This window comes from Ahaetulla prasina, chromosome 8, assembly GCF_028640845.1.
Source record: "Ahaetulla prasina isolate Xishuangbanna chromosome 8, ASM2864084v1, whole genome shotgun sequence".
Classification (NCBI taxonomy): domain Eukaryota; kingdom Metazoa; phylum Chordata; class Lepidosauria; order Squamata; family Colubridae; genus Ahaetulla; species Ahaetulla prasina.
Window position 1 is genome coordinate 49,155,399 of NC_080546.1, and position 26,372 is coordinate 49,181,770.

The 26,372-nt window shown below is 40.5% G+C and overlaps 1 protein-coding gene across 3 annotated transcripts in view; it reads right to left on the reverse strand.

Moving 5' to 3' along the window:
* Positions 1-24,830, reverse strand: part of MTUS1 (microtubule associated scaffold protein 1) — a 130,760-nt gene extending 105,930 nt beyond the window's left edge. For 2 of the 3 annotated variants that reach the window (XM_058192597.1, XM_058192596.1), the window contains exon 1: positions 24,618-24,830. The gene's annotated coding sequence lies outside the window, so the exon portion shown is untranslated. The remainder of the gene's footprint in view (positions 1-24,617) is intronic. The other variant, XM_058192595.1, reaches the window with a different exon arrangement.
* Positions 24,831-26,372: the final 1,542 nt, after the last annotated feature.

Consider the following 26,372-nt stretch of genomic DNA (forward strand, 5'->3'; position numbering starts at 1 on the left):
GGGCCTATTTATTTTTTCTCATCAAGATTCTGTCCTTGCAGTATTGGTATAGGACCTACAGAAGCACTGCAATCACAAATAGATTGGATAGCTGCTACCTTCGAGACAAAGCAAGTTTTAGAGAGAGATTTTTCCTTTTCAAGATGAAATGTCACAAAAAACATATTCAAACCTCCATTTATATTATCACAAGAGCAGTTTTGCTAATGTGTCCCAATGGCATTGTTGCATTATAGCCTATAATACCAACAAAGGTGAATATTTGTAGCTCAAGATTGTAGGGTCTTTGGTACCCTGAACGTGGTTGTTTTCTTGCAGATGTTTCATTACCCAAAATAGGTAATATCATCAGAATAGAATAGAATAGAATAGAATAGAATAGAATAGAATAGAATAGAATAGAATAGAATAGAATAGAATAGAATTCTTTATTGGCCAAGTGTAATTGGACACACAAGGAATTTGTCTTGGTGCATACACTCTCAGTGTACATAAAAGAAAAGATACATTCGTCAAGAATCATAAGGTACAACACTTAATGATAGTCATAGGGAAACAGGCAATATAAATAAATCTTAAGGATGCTAGTAAGTGCTAGTCAGTGCTAGTAAGCCCATTGTTTTATTGTACTGTATGTAATTAGCTATAGTCAAGCTAATTATTCGGGAGAGTCAGAATAGGAGATGTTTTCTTCTTTAAATCTTAAGTGGTTTTTGAATTTAGACAACAAACACTGGAAATCTATATAAGCGAAAACTCAATCCAAATGTTTTTTTAATCATACTACAGTAGTTGTTTAAAACAATTCTAAGATTCAAGTTGATATCAGAAGCAATATTCTAAGTCAGAGAAATGTTGCAGTTTAAAAAAACATATTATCATCCATTGTTCATTGTTATTGGCATTTTCAAAATGGATCCATCTATTTTAAAAGGTACAGGTTTCCCTGTCCAGTCATGTCTGATTCACACCTTGTCCAAAGACACTTCTGTGCTCATGTGGTGAGCATGATTATACACTGAGGTGTACAAAACGCTGTTACCTTCCCACCAAAGTGGTACCTATTTATCTATTTGCATTTTCATGCTTTCGAACTACCGTACTAGGTTGGCAGAAGCTGGGGCAAGTAATGGAAGCTCACTTCATTGCACAGCACTTGGGTCTCGAACACGGGCTGTCAGCTCTCCAGCTGAGAAGGTCAGTGTCTTTAACCACTGAACTAGCACGCCCCCTCTATCTATCTTAAGTATCCAAAATGTGTTATTTGATCTAAAAACAAACAAAACATTAGCTTTTTAAATAGTAATAATGGAGCCAGTAAACATTTGCTATGTTTTGATTCATATGTGCCGAACAAGTATTTTCATAATAGCAAGGTCATAGAGCATCCACAGTTCATATAATTCAATCAATGCATAATAGCAGCAACAACTTAATTCTATTCAGAACTAATCAGAAATCTCACTAACCTCAATGTAGCCTCCACTTACGTCTAGGCAAGCAATTATATGACTATAATCCAAGGAATTTAATGCTACATATGACTAACAAATCGCATTGTGAATCACCCTGTGAAACTGAATGAATTTTATATTAATGCTTAATGTGTATGATTTTCTTAATATAGTCTGCTACAGCTTTTAAATCTTCCCTCCCCAAACAAGTGCAATGTGCTCTTATTAGGTATAAGAATTTCTGACATGGTGTTTCTAAAATCTCATTAATCCAATTCTCTTTTACTTTAGCAAACCAACTTGTTACCGTACACCGTACAAATAAACTTGTTACCGTACACCGAAGTACTGTAGGTGAAGTTGCAAATACTATCATACTTTATTTCTTTCAAGAAAACATACTAGTACTCACCTGGTTCTGTATCTGGGAGTCAGGAAGAGGATTTACAATATCTTAGCCTATTTTCCAGATTGCATCACACATGCAGTTAAGACTAAAGTAATACTCATAGAACTAAACACAAATTGAGATTGTAAATAATGCTCTTCACATTAATAATAACTTAGATCAATTACATGATTCAGATAATATACTATGCTCAACCACAACCTGGATTAGTCTTCATAATTTTATTAAATAAATAAATTTCATGACAGATGAAACAAAGGTTCTGTGGTGTACTCTACAGTGAAATTAGACTCCAAAATTAAACCAGGCACAAATGAATGAATCTAATAGTTGGACCATAAGAAAGGCTGAGCGACAAAGAATTGAGGCCTTTGAACTATGGTGCTGGAGAAGACTCCTGTGAGTCCTTTGGACTGTAAGGCGATCAAACCGGTCAATCCTAGAGATCAACCCTGACTGCTCTTTAGAAGGCCAGATCCTGAAAATGAAACACTCGATATGGGGGGGCCATATCGAGTGTGGGGAGCACGTGCTCGATGTTTGACAGCGATCACGTGCTCCGGCCCCTTAGTCCCTACCCGTTCCTCAGGCGGCCATGATCCTCAGAGCCTGGATCTAAGGTTGATGTTATGTAATGCCCGGTCCGTGGCAAATAAAGCCCCCTTGATTTGTGATCTTATTCAGGGGGAGTCCGCGGACCTTATGGGCATTACGGAGACCTGGTTGGGGCCAGAGGGGGGGGTTCCCCTCGTTGAACTGTGCCCCCCAGGTTTCCGAGCATTCCATCAGCCGAGGGCCCAGGGTAGGGGTGGAGGGGTGGCGGTTGTCATTAGGGAAGATCTAGAGCCGAGGGAGGCCACTGTTCCTCAGATTGCCGGCTGTGAATCCCTCTATGTGCGGTGGGGCCATAGGAATCAGTTGGGCTTGTTGATCACGCACTGGCTCCTTGCTGCGTGACCACAGCCCTGCCCGAGCTGTTGGAGTTATTTGCCACTGTGGCAGTTGAGACCCCCAGACTTATAGTTATGGGGGATTTCAACTTGCCATCAGCTGGCTTATCATCGACTGCAGCTCGGGAGTTCCAGGCTTCCATGACGGCCTTGGACCTGATTCGAGTAAATGATGGCCCTACGCACATGGGGGGAGGCACGCTGGATCTGATTTATATCTCTGGTCAGTGGTTAAATGATCTGATACTAGACGATTTAGTAACAGAACCAATGTCATGGTCAGATCATTTTCTCCTTCGCCTAGACTTCCGAACCGCCACCCACCATCGCAGGGAGACGGAACCTATACGTTGGTTCCGTCCCAGGCGCCTGATGGACCTTGAGAGGTTCCTGACGGAGCTTGGGCCATTCCTGAGGATCTGGCCCACGGCACGACTGAGGAACTAGTTGCGGCCTGGGAACAGGCGCGGCTGGGGCCTTGGACCGTGTCGTGCCTTTGCGGCCTCTGACCCGGCGCAGATCTCGTCCGGCCCTTGGTTCTCCGAGGGGCTGAGGGAGATGAAACGCCGGAGAAGACGCCTAGAGAGCACTTGGAGGTCCAGTCATTCGGTTGATCGGACACTAGTTAGGTCCTATTCTAGGACCTACCTAGTGGCAATGAGGAGGCGAGGCGCCCACGCCCACCCTCATTGCGTCGGCAGATAACCGCCCGGCCGGCCTGTTTCGGGTGACCCGCTCCCTCCTTCATCAGGAGGTACGGGATGACCCGTTACAGGGACGTGCCGAGGAGTTTAGTGGTTATCTATACGACAAAATCGCTCAGCTCCGGGATGGTCTGGACCGAAATTGGGATGATCCAAGCGAGGGAGAGGAGGCACGTCTTGTTGAGTCTGTTTGGGATGAATTTGACCCTGTGGCTCCCGAGGACGTGGACAGGTTGTTGGGGAGGCTCCGCGCCACTACATGTTTACTGGATCCGTGTCCTTCCTGGCTGGTGCTGGCCACTCAGGAGGTGACACGAGGCTGGCTCCAGAGGATTATAAATGCTTCTTTGTTGGAAGGGGTTTTCCCTGCCGCCTTGAAAGAGGCGGTGGTGAGACCCCTCCTTAAGAAGCCCTCTTTGGACCCGGCTATTTTGGGAAATTATCGGCCAGTCTCCAACCTTCGCTTTGTTGCGAAGGTTGTAGAGAGTGCTGTGGCGCGTCAGCTACCCCAATACCTGGAAGAATCCGTCTATCTAGACCCGTTCCAGTCCGGCTTCCGACCCGGTTACAGCACGGAGACAGCTTTGGTCGCATTGGTGGATGATCTCTGGAGGGCCAGGGACAGGGGTTATTCCTCTGCCCTGGTCCTATTAGACCTCTCAGCGGCTTTTGATACCATCGACCATGGTATCTTGCTGCGCCGGCTGGGGGGATTGGGAGTGGGAGGCACCGTTTATCGGTGGTTCTCCTCCTATCTCTCCGACCGGTCGCAGACGGTGTTGACAGGGGGGCAGAGGTCGACCGCGAGGGCCCTCACTTGTGGGGTGCCGCAGGGGTCGATTCTCTCGCCCCTTCTGTTCAACATCTACATGAAGCCGTTGGGTGAGATCATCAGTGGCTTTGGGGTGAAGTACCATCAGTACGCTGACGATACTCAGCTGTACTTCTCCACCCCAGGTCACCCCAATGAAGTTGTTGAAGTGCTGTCCCGGTGTTTGGAAGCCGTACGGGTCTGGATGGGGAGAAACAGGCTCAAGCTCAATCCCTCCAAGACGGAGTGGCTGTGGATGCCGGCATCTCGATTCAGTCAGCTGCAGCTGCAGCTGACTGTTGGAGGCGAGTTATTGGCCCCAAAGGATAGGGTGCGCAACTTGGGTGTCCTCCTGGATGAGCGGCTGTCGTTTGAAGATCATCTGACGGCCGTCTCCAGGGGGGCCTTCCACCAGGTCCTCCTGGTTCGGCAGTTGCGCCCCTTCCTTGATCGGGATGCCTTGTGCACAGTCACTCACGCACTCGTTACCTCTCGCTTGGATTATTGTAATGCTCTCTACATGGGGCTCCCTTGAGGTGCACTCAAGGCTTCAGCTAGTCAGAATGCAGCTGCGCGGGTGATAGAGGAGTGTCGCGTACCTCCCATGTAACACCTCTCCTGCGCAGACTGCACTGGCTTCCTGTGGCTGGTGCACTTTAAGGTTTTGGTTATGACCTTTAAAGCGCTCCATGGCTTAGGGCCTGGGTACTTACGGGACCGCCTACTGTTACCATATGCCTCCCACCGACCCATACGCCTCACAGAGAGGGACTTCTCAGGGTGCCGTCCGCCAAGCAATGTCGGCTGGCGGCCCCAGGAAGGTCCTTCTCTGTGGGGCTCCACACTCTGGAACGAACTTCCCCGGTTTACGCCAAATACCTGACCTTCGGACCTTTCGCGAACTGAAGACACATCTTTTATTCGCGGGCTGGCTTAAATTTTATGGATTTTATAGTTATTATTAATTTTAAACGGGGTTTTAGTTTTTATATATTTTTAAATTTTTAGGCAAATTATAATAAGTTTTTTAATTTACATTTTATATATAGTGTCTTGTTTGTTTTTATTTGCCTGTACACCGCCCTGAGTCCTTCGGGAGAAGGGCGGTATAAAAATCAAATAAATGAATGAATGAATGAATGAAACTCAAATACTTTGGGCAACTAAAGAGAAGGAAGGACTCACTGGAGAAGTGCCTAATGCTGGGAAAGATTGAGGGCAAAAGAAGAAGAGGACGACAGAGAATGAGGTGGTTGGATGGAGTCACTGAACCAGTAGGCGTGAGCTTAAATGAACTCCAGAGGATGGTAGAGGACAGGAAGGCCTGGAGGAACGTTGTCCAAGGGGTCGCGATGGGTCAGACACGACTTCGCAACTAACAACAACAAATACCAACATTTAAAAATGAGTAATTTTAAAGTAATATTTTCCTTTTGTTCTCATCTTTCTTTTTCTTTCCTGTATTTGTTTAATTCTCTCCAGTTTATAGATCTTATTCCTAACATACTTCAGCACATTACAAAATATGAGAGCAAGAAAAATGTGGATTTTTTTTCCTGTTACAAAGGCTCCTCTCATGAAACAGGGTGGATTCAGCAGTTCAGTAGTGCAGCAGTAACAAGGCAGAATTTAATAACTTTTTTCTAGCAGAAGAATTTTCCTGGGACTAGCTGCCAACCCTACATCAAGGGCTAGTTGTCTGCCAGCAATATAAGGTCCAGTGATTCTTGCAAAGCTTTTCATGGCTTTTAAATAAGGATGTAGCACATAGATATCCAATAGCCTCCAGCAACAGCTAACTCTGCTATTTTACTTGCATACAGAAAAAAGAGTTTGGTAAAGTGAACAGCCCAGTACACACTTAAGAGGCAGAAGACAACAGACTGCTGGTATTCCATGTTGTTTAGTGACTGCTAGAGAAGACGATTTGCTAAACCCTTTAATCTGAAAAAGGGGAAAGTAATTTTGTGGCATTGTGCAGCATTTACATTCTTGGTCTCAGACAATTATAGCAGTTATTTTAAATGGTCAGACACTTTTTAACAGTTATCTCCTTAAAATTGAGATTTAATAACAACAACAACAACAACAACAACAGAGTTGGAAGGGACCTTGGAAGTCTTCTAGTCCAACCCCCTGCTCAGGCAGGAAACCCTACACTATTTCAGGGCTACTGTTTGTTGGGCTACTGTTTTGTTGGGCTACTGTTGCTCATTAATGGAAAACAGGACATCCATTTTCTTTTCTAGCATAAAATAGTTAAGAATGGGCTCTTAAGGCCTATGAACTCCAAGAAAATAAAGCGAAATCATTTTCAATTTTGAACATGCACTTTTCTCTCTTCTACACCCAGCCACAGATGATGATTTAAACAAGATTCACAAAACTGAACCCCCGAGCTCTTTTCTTTTGTAACTGCTACAGTGATTGGAAGAAATTCTGACTTACAGTATATGTGAAATGTATACTCATGTTAGAAGAACTGATAGATCCTGAGTTTTTCACCCCTTTCCCATCAAAAGTTAATTAAAAATAGTTATTTGAATGAGATTTGAATGAGATTTGAATGCAAGCTCATGCTTATGTATTTATTTGGTTTGTGGGCCACCCATCTTGTCTAGACTTCTATACATTCCACCTACTTAATACGATTCCTTCTGCCTAGGAAACCCTAATATTCTAATTAGGTTCATAATTCTCAGTATGATTTTTGGGACACTTGGATGGAGGAAATAGTCCATTACAATGTACTACCATAAACATAGTAACCATGTTACTATAATGTAGTATACCATAATGTATAAACCTCTCATGTATGGTTATTAAGTATGGAAGGGGTCAAGGGCATCAAATGGCAGATACAACAAGATTGAAGCCTGTTTTTTTTTTAAATGTATAATCCATGTAACACATTACACAGGGATGGGTTACATAAATCCCTGCTTTACCTAACAAACATTTTACAGCAGGAATGTCACTTAAAGATCCCTTAAATTAATTAGGTCTCAGTCACACGTACTACCAGTTGTATTACAATCCTGTTCCGAATCTATTATATGCTATTCACTGCTCTACATCCAAAGTATGCAGGCGTCAACCGAACTTGACCAACACATTAAACACCTCTAGTCAAATTCGAAACTCTCCTTTAAATAGAGACTCTAGCAAGATGATAGGTTTATCTAAGTCCTATTATGTTTCAGTATTAACATAACTTCTTCAGTGCCTTTTGTAAATCAGAGCTCTTGAATATCACAACTGCTTACTTTATGCAATTTAAATCTCAGGACCCTGGAATTTAGAAGTAATCTATTACTGGATTTATTTAAAAAAACACCAAATTTTGTTTTATTAGTTCTCATTCTTATTTAATCAGGTATTCCTTAACATATCTTTACACATCAGGTCGTTATTAGAATTACAGAATCATAGAATTTGTAAGATATCTTAAAGCAGATGTGGTATTCAGCCAGTTTGTAGGGGAAATTTGGCCTGGGTCGCCGAACCAGTAGCAACCTCTGGCTGGCCCCATCCCCACCCGGTCACCCAGTCACTGTTCACTTGCCCACCCACTCAACGCTCCCTCCGCCCATCCCAGCCCTAGATATGTTGCCTTCGCTTCACCATGCAGCCTAGCTACTTGCCTCGCCAGTCGCCTCTCCTGCTCTGCTCATCTCACCAAAGGTAAGCAATACATGCCACCTGCTCACCCTTTGCCTTGGGTCAGAGCCACTGTCCAGGGATGCGCCATTACCCGAGGTCCCGGAGCTGTCACCTGCCTCGGCTGGGTCAGGGAATGTGCCATTCCCCGGCTCTAGCCTTGCCCCGGAACTGCCACCCACTCACCACTCACCTCAGCCAGGTCGGGGAATGTGCCATTCCCTGGCTCTGATCTTGCCCCAGAGCCACCGCCCACTGCCAGTTCGCCCTCCACTTCACTCACCTACCTTCGCACCTGCCATATCGCTTGGAAGGGATATGGCAACAGTCAGCCACCTTTCACGCCAAGAAGTCTCCAGCCACCGGCAGTCATTTTCAGCTGCCTTCTGAGCAGCTCCGCCGTGAAGGGAGGGAGAAAAGTTTGGCTTCTTTCTACCACAGCATTCAATGTGGCTGCTTCTCACCTCCTTCTCAGGCTCATACACACAGAGCAGACATGAGAAGGAAGCGAGAAGCAGCCAAGTTAAATGCTGCAGCAGAGAGAATCTGAACTTTTCTCCCTGCATTCACAGTGGAGATGCTCAGAAGGCAGCTGCTGCAGTCTGTCCCTTTGAGGTACTTCAACCCCTGGGGGAAAGGGTGCCCGGGGGGGGGGGAACCATAAAGGGAGCAACTCCGCTGTGAAGTTCAGCTTCTCTCTGCTGCAGCATTCAACGTGGCTGCTTCTCGCCTCCTTCTCATATTTGCTCTGTTTGTATGAGCCCTTCTTGTGCTCATACACACAGAGTAAACATGAGAAGGTGGTGAGAAGCAGCCAGGTTAAATGCTAGAAGACTTGGCCAAACTTTTCTCCGGTTCTGTGGCCATGGCTTGGTGGGGTGGTGCCACCCCACCTTGCCGTGAGTGATATCAAGTTGGCCACACCCACTCACATGACCTCCCCACCAAGCCACACCCACCAAGCCAGTAGAGAAAAAAATTGAACCCCACCACTGCCTTAAAGGTCATCTAATTAAATCCTCTGCTCAGTTATGGCCGATTACAACATCTTTCATGGATGACCATCCAACCCCTACTTGAACGCTTCCAGCTGTAAAAGCGCCTTTAGGGTCTGACAGTTTGTACAGTTAACATGGTCCTCTTGAGACTAACCCAAATCTTGTTCCTTTAATTTTAACTCATTTGTTCTGGTCCTGCCCTTTTGAGGAGTAGAGAGCAAATCTATTCCCTCTTCTATGACAATTTTCAGGCATTTGTAGACTATGTATTATTATAATAATAATAATAATAATAATAATAATAATAATAATAATAATAATAATAATAATAATAATAATAATAATAATAATAATAATAGTAATAATAATAATAATAATAATAATAATAATAATAATAATAATAATAATAATAATAATAATAATTTAATTTGTATACCGCCCTTCTCCTGAAGGACTCAGGGCGGTGAACAGCCATATAAAAACAACAATTAAAACACACAATACAAATAAAACAATAGCTAAAAAACATTAAATTTGGCCCAAAATTTAAAATACATTTAAAACCCAAAAAACTAATTAAAAATTAAAACCCATAAAACCCATAAAACATCTAAAAATTCTATGCCAGTCCCGCGCGGACAAATAAGTAGGTCTTAAGCTCGCGGCGAAAGGTCCGGAGGTCAGGGAGCACTATATTAGCAATATAGTTCTCATTCCAACTTGCTATCTCCCTAAAATATGGTGTCAGTTCATTAATGAGCTACATATACTGATGGGTCACATAAAAATAGAGATCTCTATTTCTGTTTGTTGTTTATTATTCTAATTATTATTATTCTAATACCACTCATGTCTCATAGATTTCAGATGTGGGTCAGAGGAAAACTAGTCTTTTTCATAGAAAGATTTGCCCCAGATTCCATGTGCAGATCCCTTTACTTACAATACTCTAGAGTGTTACTTCAACAGTTAGGTGGGAACTATATACGTTTAATAAATATTATAACCCAACAGTCTTTTCCAAATTTAGCAAATTTAGGATATCATTTAATATAGGTCATGATATAGTTTGTGGTAACTAATTGGGAGTAAACAAGTCTTGTTAATTTAATAAGAGCAGCCATCAGGCTTTACTACTTAAAGACTTTGAACATTTAATTCTAATATTCAGAACAGATTCTTGGCTCAGCATTATTTAATTTCAGCCATATCTGTTTGTACCAGTCTCTGACTGGTAAATTTTAGATTGTCCAAGAACATTAGACTATATCTGAAACCTTCTCATGCCTATTTTACACATATATTGTATCTGAGTAAAATAGCCACAACTACTTTATATATTTCCAAAATATTAGGTCAGTGTTTCTCAATCTTAGCAACCTTAAGTATGCTGGCTGGGGAATTCTGGGAGTTGGAGTCCACAGAAATTAAGGTTGTTAAGATTGAGAAACAGTGTATTAGGTCCTTAATTCACTAAGCTTCGTTTATTCTTCATACAAACAATCTATGTGAACAGTGTTTTTCTTAGCAAGCCAGCAAGCAGAATTTCATTTTGCAAGGCTGTAGAAAGCTTGCTAAACAAGTTGTATTTTACTGTTTAGCCTGACTGTTCAGATTCATAAATAACCATAATAGTAGTGGCAAGTACTGGTGGCAAAGGAATAATTCCAGTGATTCTTGAATCAGTGTCTAAGGGACTGGGAGAAGCAATATTACTATCTTCTTACTACAGAACGTTGCATATAAATAACTTAACTATATTAATAGCAGCTTTACTCTAGCTGGACTCTGTTATACACAAGACCTAAATATAACTTCTACGGGTATTACTGAATGACCTCTACAGAATCTCTCACTCTCCCACCAATATGCTTAGTCTAACTTTATTTAATTATACTGTAAAAAGTCTCATGCAATTTTTACTCTGAGTACCACCAGCACTGCAGATAAGTGTGCAGGTGTTTAATTTCATATGTCAAACAGCTACAACGTACACTTAGCCATAATCAGTTCAATTCAGCTTTAGCAAATAGCCATGTTGATAACTACCGACTGTCTTTACATTACAGCACTTGGAGCTATAATCAACATCAATGCATGTACATAGGAATAGAGAAGAAATACCTCAAGAAGTATTTCAAGCAATATAATAAAGGCCTATAGCAGAATGCTTTATCATGAACATCAGTAGCATAAATTAAAAATTTTAAATATGGGATAGGGACATAGGAACAGTTACAATGAAATCATAGATATCTAGATTCAAGGATATTGGTTATTATTTTCTGTTTTTAAAAAAATCTGCAGTTTTAAAATTGCCATGCAAAGAAGATGGGACAGCAATCTTCTAATTCAACTTTGTAGCTATCTATTGCTCACTACAGGTAGTCCTTGACTTACAGCAGTTCATTTAGTGACCGTTCAAAGTTACAATGGCACTGAAAATAGTGACTTATGACCATTTTTCACATTTATGACCAATGGTCATGTAATTAACATTCAGATGCTTAACAACTGACTCATATTTATGATGTTTACAGTGTTCAGGAGTCATTTTGCGACATTCTGACAAGCAAACTCATTGGGAACCGAGGTTCATTTAACAACCATGTTACTAATTTAACAACTGCAGTGATTCATTTAACAACTGCAGTGATTCATTTAACAATGGTCGCGTTGGTTGATGATCTCTGGAGGGCACGGGACAGGGGTTGTTCCTCTGTCCTTGTCCTGTTGGATCTGTCAGAGGTTTTTGATACCATCGACCATGGTATCTTGCTGCGACGGTTGGAGGGTTTGGGAGTAGGGGGCACCGTTTTTTGGTGGTTCTCCTCCTACCTCTCCGACCGTTCGCAGATGGTGTTGACAGGGGGGCAGAGGTCGACTGCTAGGCAACTCACTTGTGGGGTTCCGCAGGGGTCGATCCTCTTGCCTCTTCTGTTCAACATCTACATGAAGCCGCTGGGAGAGATCATCCGTGGTTTCGGGGTGAGTTGTCAACTGTACGCTGACGACACTCAGCTGTACATCTCCACCCCGAACCACCCCAATGAAGCCGTTGATGTGATGACCCAGTGCCTTGAGGCCGTTCGGGTCTGGAGGGGGACGAACAGACTCCGACTCAACCCATCCAAGACAGAGTGGCTGTGGATACCGGCATCCCGTCACAGTAACTTAACTCCCTCTCTGACTGTGGGGGGCGAATCATTGGCCCCCAGGGAATCGGTGTGCAATTTAGGCGTTCTCCTGGATGCACGGCTGTCTGTAGAAAACCATCTGATGGCCGTCGCCAGGGGAGCTTTTTATCAGGTTCGCCTGATTCGCCAATTGTGCCCTTTCCTGGATCGGGACTCGTTACGCACAGTTACTCATGCCCTCGTTACTTCCCGTCTGGATTACTGCAATGCTCTCTACATGGGGTTCCCCTTGAAGAGCACCAGGAGGCTCCAACTGGTACAGAATGCGGCCGCACAGGGGATTGAGGGAGCTTCTCGTAGCTCCCATGTAACACCTCTCCTGCGCAGGCTGCATTGTTGCTGGTGGTCTTCCGGGTGTGATTCAAGGTCCTGGTTATCACCTTTAAAGCGCTCCATGGCATGGGACCGGGATATTTACGGGACCGCCTACTGCCGCCAGTAACCTCCCATCGACCTGTGCGCTCCCACAGACAGGGCCTCCTCAGGGTGCCATCGGCCAGACAATGTCGGCTGGTGACCCCCATGGGGAGAGCGTTCTCTGTGGGAGCTCCGGCCCTGTGGAATGAACTACCTGTGGGGCTACGTCTTCTCCCTGATCTTCGGATCTTTAAGCGCGAGCTCAAAACCTTCTTTTTTCACCAAGCAGGGCTGGCCTAACGATACAGTTTTTAATTAAGTGTTTTAATGGGGTTTTAAGGGAATTAATTCTATTTTATTAATTTTTACCTATAAATTTTTGATTCTTCAGCTTATTGAATCAGATTCTTAATTGTTTATTGTATTTTAAATTTTTTCGATATTTATGTTTTATTTTTGCTGTACACCGCCCTGAGTCTTCGGAGAAGGGCGGTATAAAAATACGAAAAATAAATTTATTTATTTATTTATTTATTTATTTAAACTTTTATACCGCCCTTCTCCCGAAGGACTCAGGGCGGTGTACAGTGTAAATAATAAATAAATAAAATTCACTTTCAAATGTGGCAAGGAATGTCATAAAATGAGACAAATTCACTTAACAAAGTTTTCACTTAACAACATTAATTTTTGGCTCAATTGCAGTCGTAAGTTGAGGACTACCTGTAATTGGAAAAAAGATCTCGATAAAATCTATTTTTTTCTCACAGATAAACCTCCAAAGAGTAGATAAAACCTATAACTATAAATATATTGAACAAAGTAAAATGCTGGTGTGTTTGTATCATATTATCTGATTGGGAAGAAGAAGGGTCATGGAGTTCTTAATGTAATAAGTAAAACTTGAATGACCAATCTTAAGACATAAAAGTTCTCACATCTCTCTCTAAATATGTTGATTTTTTAATCTCTGCTTTAATATATACCACTTTTATTAAGCAATCAAAATATAAAACATTAAAACTTCACAATGCTATTTCAGATCAAAGCATTACCTATATGTGAAATAGTAATTCATTGAGGAAATGGAAATAATTAATTGTAATAATTCCAATTAAGTATGGATATAAAAAAATAACTGAATTTGAAAGTAGTGTTTGGCAATTAATAACTAACTTTGTAACAGGATTTATTACTGATTCTATGAAGCTTCATACAATATAAATGTTGGTCAAAATAAATGCAATAAATATAGACCATGTATAGATAGATACAGGTAGTCTTCGAGTATGACCATAGTGGAGCCTGCCCATTATAGCTGCAATTCATAATGGTTGTACATTGTGCACATTACCAATCCAATTATTCAATGTTTTTATGGCAGTCATTAATCAAACCCATTGTTTGCTATGGAAAGGTTTTGCTGAAAACCGTAATTAAATGCTGGTTTTTGACAAAACCATCGTAAAAAGCAGTCATGTGATTGAGTGATACTACAAATGCCCATAAATATGGCCATGATGGCAAGTACTGGGACTGTTGGAACTCTGGAACTCTAAATCATAAGTTCCCCCTTTCAGGTAAATTCAGTCACTAAACAACTGCTCGAGGATTACCTGTACATTGATTTTCAGGCATATTGAACTGTACTGTCCTTAGGTTACAGTAGACAGTTCCATTTGAGTGAAACTTCAACATATCTATATATGAACAAAATTCCTGATTTCAGTAAAATGGTATATAGCAATTAAAGAGATATTGTTTGAATGTAGGAATTATAATAATAAAGCCATCACATGCAAGAGCTTACAGAGTAATCTGTCCTTATTCAACACACCTTAGTATGAGCGTATTGATAACATAAACACTTTCTAAGATGTTACATACAGTAGAGATCAACTTATTTGAAGAATGATTTCATAAACCTTTATAGCAATGTTTTCTAGTAAACTGGGAACAATCCAATATACAGTTTTGACAGTTATTTGCTAAACGAGTCCTTAAAACTTTAAAAATTTGATCCAATATTTTAATCTAACCTTTTCTATCTTTTTGAAAATATGTTTCTGATATGCTGTACACACATTTGATATGAGTATTATTTGATACTGGATGAATAACGAAGAATGTAAATCTGTCCATAGTTGATTGACAACATTTTAGAAACTTCAGTAAGATGCAGGACAACGTAAATTAAAGCAGAAATATGATGAAATTAGAAAAATTTAGTGGTGAATGAAGAAGAAAATACATTCGAACTTTAGTGATAAAAATACTATTTTCCTTCAAGTGAAAAATGATTTTCTAATTCATTCATAGAATCAAGATCACGTGAAGTGTTAGTGCCACTTTATAATGCCTTGGTAAGGCCACACTTGGAATATTGCATCCAGTTTTGGTCGCCACGATGTAAAAAAGATGTTGAGACTCTAGAAAGAGTGCAGAGAAGAGCAACAAAGATGATTAGGGGACTGGAGGATAAAACATATGAAGCACGGTTGCAGGAACTGGATATGTCTAGTTTAACAAAAAGAAGGACTAGGGGAGACATGATAGCTGTGTTCCAATATCTTAGGGGCTGCCACAAAGAAGAGGGAGTCAGGCTGTTCACCAAAGCACCTGAGGGTAGAACAAGAAGCAATGGGTGGAAACTGGTCAAAGAAAGAAGCAACTTAGAACTAAGGAGAAATTTCCTGACAGTTAGAACAATTAATAAGTGGAACGACTTGCCTGAAGAAGTTGTGAATGCTCCAACACTGGAAATTTTTAAGAAAATGTTGGATAACCATCTGACTGAGATGGTGTAGGGTTTCCTGCCTGGGCAGGGGGTTGGACTAGAAGGCCTCCAAGGTCCCTTCCAACTCTGATGTTATGTTATGTTATGTTATATTTGTGAACAAAAAGAAAGCAAGTCAAGAAAATGTCTATGGAGGATTCTCAATCATCTAGTCTGCAAGAAAATCAAATGTCATTATAGAAAGAACCATAGAATTAAAAAAAAATTCAGAAATCAGTTTTTGGGCTACCACATGAAAAAGGTGGAAAAAATAAGGAAGATTAGGGATACATTCCTTTATGTTGTTTTATTAATAATGCTCTCAATAGATTTAACATTTTAATTAACCTTTTTAATTAGTTTCAGAATGTTTATAAAAATGTTGAATGAAAAAAATGTTTTAAGCTGCTAAGGACAGGAAAAGGAAGACAATACTGTCATTCAAAAGCTGGCATGGGCAGCTTTTACATCTATTAGGACGTAAAAGAAAACACAGACAAGTTTACTAAATTAAGGGAAAATGCTGGTCTAAATAATCTTGAGTAGAGAATGAAAAGTTCGGCAGATGATCAATTTAGCATGTTGCCTGAGTCTGCCATTCATTTGCAACATTTTGAAATGAAGAGATTCCTGCTTCTCAATCATATTTTCTTTAATTCAAGCAACTTCCATAAAATGATACCGTGTTTGCTTTTATGCCTGAGCTGCATCTCTCTGCACCCACATCATCACTGTTCTTCAAAAGAAGAACCGTTTCTTTTGAAGAAACCATCTCAACTACCACACAGAAGAAGTGGCTGGAAAAACAATTCTGTAATTAGTGACAACCTTTTTCCCATTGCTGCAAATTCTTCTTGCATTTCACCTTCCATCTCTGCCGTTCTGTTAAAGCTGATGCTTCAGAGCTACCCCATCAATGTTACTAAACTAAGTAGAAAGACAATTTTGGTCTTGTTTCTCAAACAGGATTGTTTTATTTATTTGAAATAATCACAGAAACAAATTCCATCACATGGAAAGCTAAGTGCAAAGACAGGAAAAGGCTGGGTGCTGGCCGGCATTCTTGCCATCCCCTACCAGTTTGCTGGAGGGGCAACTGTTTTACACACAAGATCTGAAGTTTGAATATGGTGATAGCAAGGGCTATAATAGGTTAAATTAAATCAGTTGCGAGATAGCAGGACTGAAAACAGCAGCCATACAAAAGAGTCCTCATTTACTAATCCCAATTTAAAACCAACACAAAATTCAGTGATTTTGAAAAATCGCCAGTTTAAATGAACTGGATAGAGAAGTAACACAGTGAGAAATTATTCATATTTTGTCAGTTTTATCTAAATCAAACTCTCTTCTATGTTGCTTAAGAAATATCACCTGTGGTATATATGACATTGTTTCCTGGATAAATGCAAACAATGATAAATTGCCGGAGCCTGCATATTACTGGATTGTTCAACAATTGATATCAACACCATAAGAAGTGAGAGAGTCTGAAATAGTTACACAAAGATTTCTCCACAAACATTTTGAAGATCTAGAACAAAGCCTTGTCAAGATTTGCTTGCTTCCTTCCTTTGAAACAAATAAAAAATCAAAACAATGAAATTCCAACTACAAATAATTTGCTCTTTATAGTGAGGACATGCAATATATTTTTCATCATATTTCAGCAAAAACCCAATAAAACACAGCAGCAATCATATGTTCAACCAAAACGTATTGGTTTTGTTGAGCATTACTCACATTTGGGTCTGTTTCTAATCTGGTCATTTTAGAACCACAGTTTGTACATGGTTTTCCACAATTAATATGAGCTGAAGATCAGCTTGTGTGTGGCTAGCATGCACATCATGAAAAGCCAAAATGCAGTTGTTTTCTTTTGAACTGGCTTGCTGTATGAATCATCAATTCTGGTTTGCAAACCATGAATGCTGCATGTTTGAAGTGTGTTGTTTGAGTTCAGCCAATGGGCTTTACTAAATAACTCATGACTAAGCAAATTACAGGGCATGATGTTTGACTAAATTCAAGAAATACACAGTTTATAAATAAGCATTAACTGGATAATTTATTTATATTATTCAAAATTATATAGGCCATCTTACTAAAAGCGATTCTTTAATCATTGTTAAAAATAATAGATAAAAATAGAATTATAAAAAAGCCTTTTTAATCAGAATTAAGTTTCATTCTTTACCCTACAATCTGAATGCAACACTTCTCATGTAGTACAAATACCAACCAAACATGAGACACTGAAATGACAGCAATGTTGATATTAATTTTAACACAATTTCTTCCTCAATACCTGCATATTTTAATAAGATTAAAATATATAAAGTAACCTGATTTTAATGACAAATTTACAATTGTATAAGAGAGAGAGATACTTGGACTGCACATTAGATAAACAACCACTTGGGATCGTTACATTAAAACTTATTTTATACATGATCATAATTTTTTTATGACTGCATCTCTAACGATCCATCTGTTAAACAAGTGAAGTTCGCAGATGACACAACAGTGATCAGTCTCATTCGAGACGATGATGAATCCGCATATAGACGTGAGGTTGAATGACTAGCCTTGTGATGCGACCGGAACAATCTGGAACACTCAAAACTGTAGAAATGGTGGTAGACTTTAGGAGAAACCCTTCCATACTTTCACCTCTCACAATAATAGACACAATATCAACAGTAGAAACCTTCAAATTTCTAGGTTCTACCATATCGCAAGATCTAAAATGGACAACTAACATCAAAAACGTCATCAAAAAAGCAAAGAATGTTCTTTCTGTGCCAACTCAGAAAGCTCAAACTGCCCAAGGAGCTGTTAATACAATTCTACAGAGGAATTATTGAATCTGTCATCTGCACCTCTATAACTGTCTGGTTTGGTTCTGCAACCCAACAAGACAGACACAGACTTCAGAGGATAATTAGAACTGCGGAAAAAACAATTGCTACCAACCTGCCTTCCATTGAGGACCTGTATACTGCACAAGTCAAAAAGAGGGCTGTGAAAATATTTAAAGACCCTTCGCATCATGGACATAAACTGTTTCAACTCCTACCCTCAAAACAACGCTATAAAGCACTGTACACCAGAACAACTAGATACAAGAACAGTTTCTTCCTGAACGCCATCACTCTGCTAAACAAATAATTCCCTCAACACTGTCAAACTATTTACTAAATCTGCACTACTATTAATCTTCTCATCATTCCCACCACCCACCTCCTTCCACTTATGACTGTATGACTGTATCTTTGTTGCTTGTATCCTTATGATTTATATTGATATTGTTTCCTAGTTGTTTATTTGTACCCTATGACTATCATTAAGTGTTGTACTTTATGATTCTTGATGAATGTATCTTTTCTTTTATGTACACTGAGAGCATATACACCAAGACAAATTCTTTGTGTGTCCAATCACACTTGGCCAATAAAAATAAAAAATTCTATTCTATTTTCTTTTATGTACACTGAGAGTGTATGCACCAAGACAAATTTCTTGTGTGTCCAATCACACTTGGCCAATAAAAGAATTCTATTCTATTCTATTGTATTCTACTCCACGCTACTCTATTCTACTCTAATTCAAAAATAACATATAACGTAGCCCTTTATTTGAATAAAGCAGCTGAGATCTGAAAATGTGGGCCTGATTGGAGTTAATTTTAGCAGGTGATATATAAATATGATTTGCATTTTTTAATCTGTTTTTATTCTATTTTTCATATTAACATTCTGTGTTTTATATCCTGTATTTTAATATGCCTAATCAACAATAAAGTTACTGTTAAGAATTTACAAGTTGTGCCTGAAAATGTTTAACTTAGTGGCATTTTAGATGCCAGCATTCTGAAGCAGGGCACTTACTGTTTTGAATAAACTGATGAAATCCAGAGGTTATTGTGTTTCCTGTCTTCAAAGTGTGATTAGGTGTTTAAGCTAATAGGGTTTAAAAATCATTTCTAATTCTTTAACTTCTTAGTGAGCCTCAAGAAGTCATTCAAAACAATGATATCAGATTCAAAGTGAGTGCCCCTTCTGGTTCTTGTATCTCTGCCAGCAGGATTTTATATAAATAGAAACAAAAGGAAGTACAAGTACTCAAAGAACTAAGCATTTTTCCAAAGCTGCCTAATCAAACTACCAGTCAAAAGGCACAATCATTTGATAGAAGTCATTACATTTAAACAGCTGACCTACTAGCAAAATGCCTTATTTATTACATTTTAATCCTACAAGAAAGAGGCAAACAGTTCAAGATGTGTTTTAAGCATATCTGAATAAGTTTTTTGTTTTGCAAGCTACTAACATTCTAAGACACATGATTTTTCAATCATGTGTGGACATCAACTCCCAGAATTCCACAGTCAGCAAAATAAAAATCACATACTGAACCCTTCTGATACTTACTAGTGTCTTATGGGATCCATAGTATCCAGAGACCAATTGCAGCTTAGTTACTAAGGATACAATTAATAATTGGGCTTCAATGATTTCTGATCTTTTAATCTTTTTAGAAGTTTCAAAATTCACAGACTATCCCCCATGTTCAAAGAATAATACCTGAATTGTCAGGAAGTATATAAACTGATTCAAGTAGACCATATCTTCCTAAATATGGTAGAAATATTAAGTTCCTTAAACTTGAGCACTGAAACAGATGTTACCAGTTTCTTTTGTAATTCTTTTAAATCAATTCCATTAGTCTACATGTTTCTATCACTAAAATGTTTCCAGTCGCTTCCGTGTACTATACTGATACTATAAATAATATAGGACAAAAAAAATCAAAGACAATATCCCCTTCCAGAACGGATAAAAATAGGTTAGTTAGTGAAGACCAACCTTCCTCATTTATACACTATAATATGCTATGGTTTATATATTGCAATAACTAGATTGCAAATCAACATGAACACCCAAATATGGTGTAATATAATTTAGGAATCCAGTCATTAACTAAATCAGGCAGATGCCCTGTGCACGGTCACTCACGCTCTCGTGACGTCTCGCCTGGATTACTGCAACGCTCTCTACATGGGGCTCCCCTTGAAGGGCATCCGGAGGCTGCAGTTAGTCCAGAATGCGGCTGCGCGGGTTATAGATGGAGCCCCTCGTGGCTCCCGCATAACACCCATCCTGCGCAGGCTGCACTGGCTACCTGTGGCCTTCCGGGTGCGCTTCAAGGTTTTGGTGACCACCTTCAAAGCGCTCCATGGCATAGGGCCGGGTTATCTACGGGACCGCCTACTGCGACCAGATACCTCTCACCGACCCGTGCACTCTCACAGAGAGGGACTCCTCAGGGTGCCGTCAGCTAGGCAGTGTCGTCTGGCGACGCCCAGGGGAAGGGCCTTCTCTGTGGGGGCTCCCGCCCTCTGGAACGAACTCCCCCCAGGACTCCGTCAACTTCCGGACCTCCGAACCTTCCATCGCGAGCTCAAGACACATTTATTCATCTGTGCAGGACTGGCTTAGATTTTAAATTTATAGGGGTTTTAAATTGGTTTTAATATTTATGTTTCCATTTTAATAATTGGGCATTAGAATAAGTTTTTTAATGATTATTTTAATTTGTATATTGATGTTTTATATGCCTGTGAACCGCCCTGAGTCCTTTGGGAGATAGGGCGGTATATAAATTTGAATAATAAATAAATAAATAAAAATAAATAAATAAATAAACTATGAAGAACTCAAACATTAAGCTACCGAAGTACTTTTACAGACTTTTGCAGTAAAATGAGAAAAGAGAAGTCTGTCTTTACTTGTGAACAAAAACTCACTTGCTTTTTAAGAGATCTATAAATTTTTAATTTAAAATTTACATTAATTTTTTATCCTTACTTCCAGCTAGTTGGTTACAAGGCTACCTCTTTTTCTATTATTATTATTATTATTATTATTATTATTATTATTATTATTATTATTATTATTATTATTCTCTTTTATTTATTAAACATGAAACTCAGTCAACTGATGTGTCACAAATACGACTGAGTGCACAGTCAGTCAAATGTTTAGACAGGATTTGGCATTTTTATCCACCTATTGAGTCCTGAGCCCAAGGATCTGGAATAGGCAAATGTTATTTGATGATGTTAGAGCAGTGGTTCCCAACCAGTGTGCCGCGGCACTAAGGGGTGCCGTGAGATCTTTTGAGGGTGCCGGGAACTTTTGAGCTACGGAGATTTTAAATATCTATTTCCTTATAAGGGTGCCGGGAACTTTTGAAAGGCTTTCCAAGGGTGCCTCAAACAAGAAAAGGTTGTGCCTCAAACAAGAAAAGGTTGGGAACCACTGTGTTAGAGGATGTAGCAAGATGTAAGCTGTTCCAAGCCTTTTAAAACTGACCAAGTGATTTTGTCAATGCAGATACTATTCAAGTGGTTCTTCAGGTGTATTATTATTAAAGTTGATTTTTTTTCAATGAAAAAATGTTGGAAAGACATTAGAATATTGAACATTGTTAAGACTGAAAACTATATTGAAATTCTAGAGAATTATACATTTTTACATCAAAAGGACTTCATACTATATGACTGGATGTTTAAATTTGCAAATTAACATTAATGTATAAGACATACAAGGGCTTCTCCAATCCAAATTTATTTCCCCCCACAGTACCCTGCAATTGCAGAAGTCTTTGTAAGCCAAGACAATTATCTTGCAACTCAACTACTTTTCCAGACAAACCTTTCAAAAATAATTTTGCAGTATTTCTTTTGGAACTATAGGGAAAATAGTTTCCCACTGGTCAGAAATACTACCTCAGTTTGGTAATCAAAACTCAAAGTGGCACCTGACCTCCCCAATCTTTCTCTCGCACACACTTCATTGCAGGGCATTTCATTGGATGTGCAGAGTGCAACCTGACATTTTTCAGAAAGCCAGAAATCTGCATATCTGACAACTTCTCTTAACTAAAAGCAAGTAAGCATATCCAAGTCACTTGTTTTAATCACACAATCATCCATAGCCACAAAGCAGTTCATCTTACAGTTTGGTTCATAAGCTTGGTTTACAGCCCTAAGCAAGTCACCTTGAAATTGTCTCTTTCTTCTACAATCTTTAGAAATTCCATTCTTGGTTCTAAAATTCTGCTGTGTTCCTTTGAGCTTTTCTGCATATTTAAATGCATGGATGGAAGAGATAAAATATCAGTTAATTATAACCAGGTTCAATACAAACCCTGTCCTGGCTGTCACTGTGATGAATAAACCTGATCCTAATTAGCCTAGGTGAAAGGAAGCTGCACAGAAGCAATTTAGAATAGAATAGAATAGAATTTTTTATTGGCCAAGTGTGATTGGACACACAAGGAATTTGTCTTGGTTCATATGCTCTCAGTGTACATAATTTGATGCAAGAATAGTATGGGGAACATGGAAATTATCTTTATTCGCAGCAGCACTTTCTAACTCAGAAACTTTCTAAGATAAAGCTGCTAAGGAGGAGACCAAATTGTCCAGAATCTTTATTAAGGTCATCAGCAAAAGGGGAGGGGGGAGAGAAGTTACAGGACCAGAATCATAGAGCTTTCATTCTTTACATTTGTCACCAGGGACAACCAATTCTAAATTTGCTAGAAATTATACCTAGAAATTGTTTAGTATTGCCACTAAACTCAATGAAGATATTTTATTATTTTGCATACTGATTCTAACAGATAAATGTTTTATACTCAGATCATAATTTCTCTTTGTAGCAGCCAAGGAAAAAAAATACTTTACACCAGTGGTGAAATCCAATTTTTTTTACTATCGGTTCTGTGGGTGTGGCTTGGGCGTGGCTTGGGCGTGGTGGGTGTGGCTTGGTGGGCATGGCAGGAAAAGGATACTGCAAAATCTCCATTCCCACCCCACTCCAGGAGATGGATACTGCAAAATCCCTATTCCCTCCCCACTCCTGGGGGAAGGACATTGCAAAATCTTAATTCCCACCCCACTCTGGGGCCAGCCAGAGGTGGTATTTGCCGGTTCTCTGAACAGCTCAAAATTTCTGCTACTGGTTCTCCAGAACCTGTCAGAACCTGCTAGGTTTCACCCCTGCTTTACACAGAAAGGAACTTTTGAACTCAACTTTTCTTTCTCGGATCCAAATTGAGACCCTCTTTCAGCCTTTCTTGATAAAGCCATGAGAATATTTTAAGCGAATGACCAATAGTACTCGAGAAAGAACCAGTTAATAAGCCATATGCATTTTTAGCATATCTAAGTTGGACAGATGTGCTTTACAGGATAAATAAATAAAAGCTTTAAGGGAGGTCCAAAAGAAGGATGAGATCTGAACCACTTCTTGGCAACTGAGGGCATCGCTTGGCTTCCCCTTCCTCCTCTTGGGACCTTTCTGCCATTTAGGAAGAGAAAGGAAGAAGTGAAAGGGGCCTTCTAAGCTCAGTGGCCACATCACATCCACTAATGTATGTCAACTCTGAAAATAAGGCACGGGTTAGGGCGCTCGTTCATTGGTGGATTAGGGGGTTGCTTTTCTCTCTTTTTAAAAGCTGCAACACCCGGCCAGGTCGCTTTCCACATACTTGGCGGTTTCGCGCAAGCGCAATAGAGATCAATCCAAGGAGCCCTTTGACCAGCGGTGACATCCTTGCCAACTTTGCTCTTAAGCCCTAGCAGTGCTTAAAGCTGGCGGGGGAAGAAGAAAAGTCATGGCTTATTAATTTGCGCGCTCCCGTTTGACCCCTTCAGTTGGAAGGCACCGCGGCGGCAGCAGCGGCGGCAGGAGCTCAGGACCCGCCGAGCCGAGCCGCAGAAGACTTCGCCGGGACTGCAGTCCCTTCCCTGAGGCAGCCGCAGCAGCGGTTCCGACTCCGCCAACAGCCTCCGGAGAAGCGCGAGGACAGGACGCAGCGCGAGCTGCCGGGCAAGGGACAGAATCGTCGGCTCCCCCTTCCAATGAGAACCCCCCGTCTTCGCTGCCGCGCTTCCTATTGGCCCGCCGGCGTCTCCCAGGTCCGGAGACAAGGGACCCTCGCTCGCTGTCGCCCCCGCCGCAAAGCTCAGCCAGCAGACCCGGGCGGAAAAAACAACAACTTTCCTTCCCACGCGAAAGTTCAGCCTTTGCCCGGGCAGAGGGGACGCGGAAAGACACCTCCAGCACTTCCCCCCCACTCCCAAGGTCTAGAGCAAAAACTTCAGTTCCCCCCTCCCCGCCTGCACCGGCCGCGTCGCAGCCCAGCAAGGGGCCAGGGGATGAAGGGGTAGCCAGAACATCCTCTTCCTCATCCCTTTGCAGCCCACGGAACAACCAAAAGCACTCACCTATCGCGCTCGGAGCTGCCCTTCAAAGCGCAGCTCCAGCACAACTTGGTTTATCTTCAATAGCTACTGCAGGACGCTTCCCTCCGCGCCCGCTTCGGAGCTGGTGCTTTGAGCTTATGCGCGCACGCGGGGCGCGCTCTCGCTCTCGCTCCTTTCCCTCCTCCCTTTGCCTCTGGTCCGTTTTCTGTCTAGTGCGCGTGCTCAATCCCGGCCGGCCACTGAAAGGGAGTACCTTTTCTTGTGCCTTGAGGGACTGGCCACACCTGCCTCTCCCGGTGACGTCACGGCATTCCTTGCTACCTGGCCCAACCAGAAGCGGGAGCGGAGGGGGGGAGTTGTCTTTTACGCCAACTGAAGGCAATCGGTTTACCGTAATAGAGACGTTATTAAGGCAGAAAGCAATTCCTATTGCTTGCCAATTGGTAAGACTGTCGCGGGCCAGATTTAAATATATGATTTAAATGCTTCCTGTTGAATTATACGGAGAAAAGGAGTTACGTTGGAGGAAAAACTGCAGGGTTTTTTTTTCCCCCTACGCGGAGTTTTGTTCTCGCTTTTCTTATTATATAATACGTGATACTACAAACGAAGCAGCGAAAAGCTTCAATACTGTACAGGATCTCATCCAAAAAAACAAACAAACAAACAGTGGCAGTGGCAACTCCACCAGTTTGGATTTAGGATATACAGATCCTTTAGATCCAAGCGATAGCTTATTTTAAAAGGGACCCTCCTTCAAAAGAAAAATAAACGTCACATTGTAAAATAAGTCACAAAAGTTTAAAGGCATAGTAAGCGCATTAAAGCACTGTGCTGTAAAAGAAAGCAAGTATACACAGAACTCTTACCATGCAAAATTTGATGTTTTCCTAGAAGTAAATCATTGATGCGTTGAGGCATTTGACATCAATAAAGCTTGCGCCGTTTTCTGCTTGCAGCCTTCCAGAAACACTCAAACTACATCTCTTACACATCCTGCTTTGGTATCCATCAATCTTGGAAGCTAATTGTTATTAGCAATTTTTTAGGATTTAATTTTCCAGAAGAAAAGTTTGGTAAGTAACCATATCTTTATGATGTAAAGGTACCAATTTCTTTGGTGTCTCTACATCATCATTTTTACATCATTCTCCACTGCCTTCTTTGTCTTTTATCATGCTTATCTTAGTAAAAGTTTCCCCTTTTGGATTCCAGAAATAAAAGCTTCATGTGCAGATTCACCATTTTAGGTTATTGGAAAAAGGTTTTTAGTGTAAAAATGGATTTTTCTTTGAGGAACTTTTAATCTGTCTCCTTATTTTCATACACTAAAGTCAGATTTTTACATTATTCCAAATATTACCATATTTTACTGGTAACTTTCTCATTATTTATGCATCCTTTTAGTGGTTCCTGTATTGGCAGGGTGTGGTAATTTGCCATAGAATTGTTCCCTTTCTGTTTCTTCTGTATTTTGATTGCCTTCTCTTAGACTCCTATTGAAATCATTCTGTCATTTGGGATGCTGTATCTGAGAACTGACTTTGTCCTCTTTTTATTAATATTGATGGTTACTCTGTGTCTTCTATGATTTTCTTGTCCACAGTAGACAATCTGGTGCTTCTCAGATGTAACGTGACTAATTCCAGTCTATTTCAGATTTTGGATTCCCTGAACATTCCCAATGATCAGTCATGCAATATCCGTTTTGATAACATCAAGTTTGCCCTGCGCCATCACTTTTATATTCCACATTATAATCTTATGCATATCTTT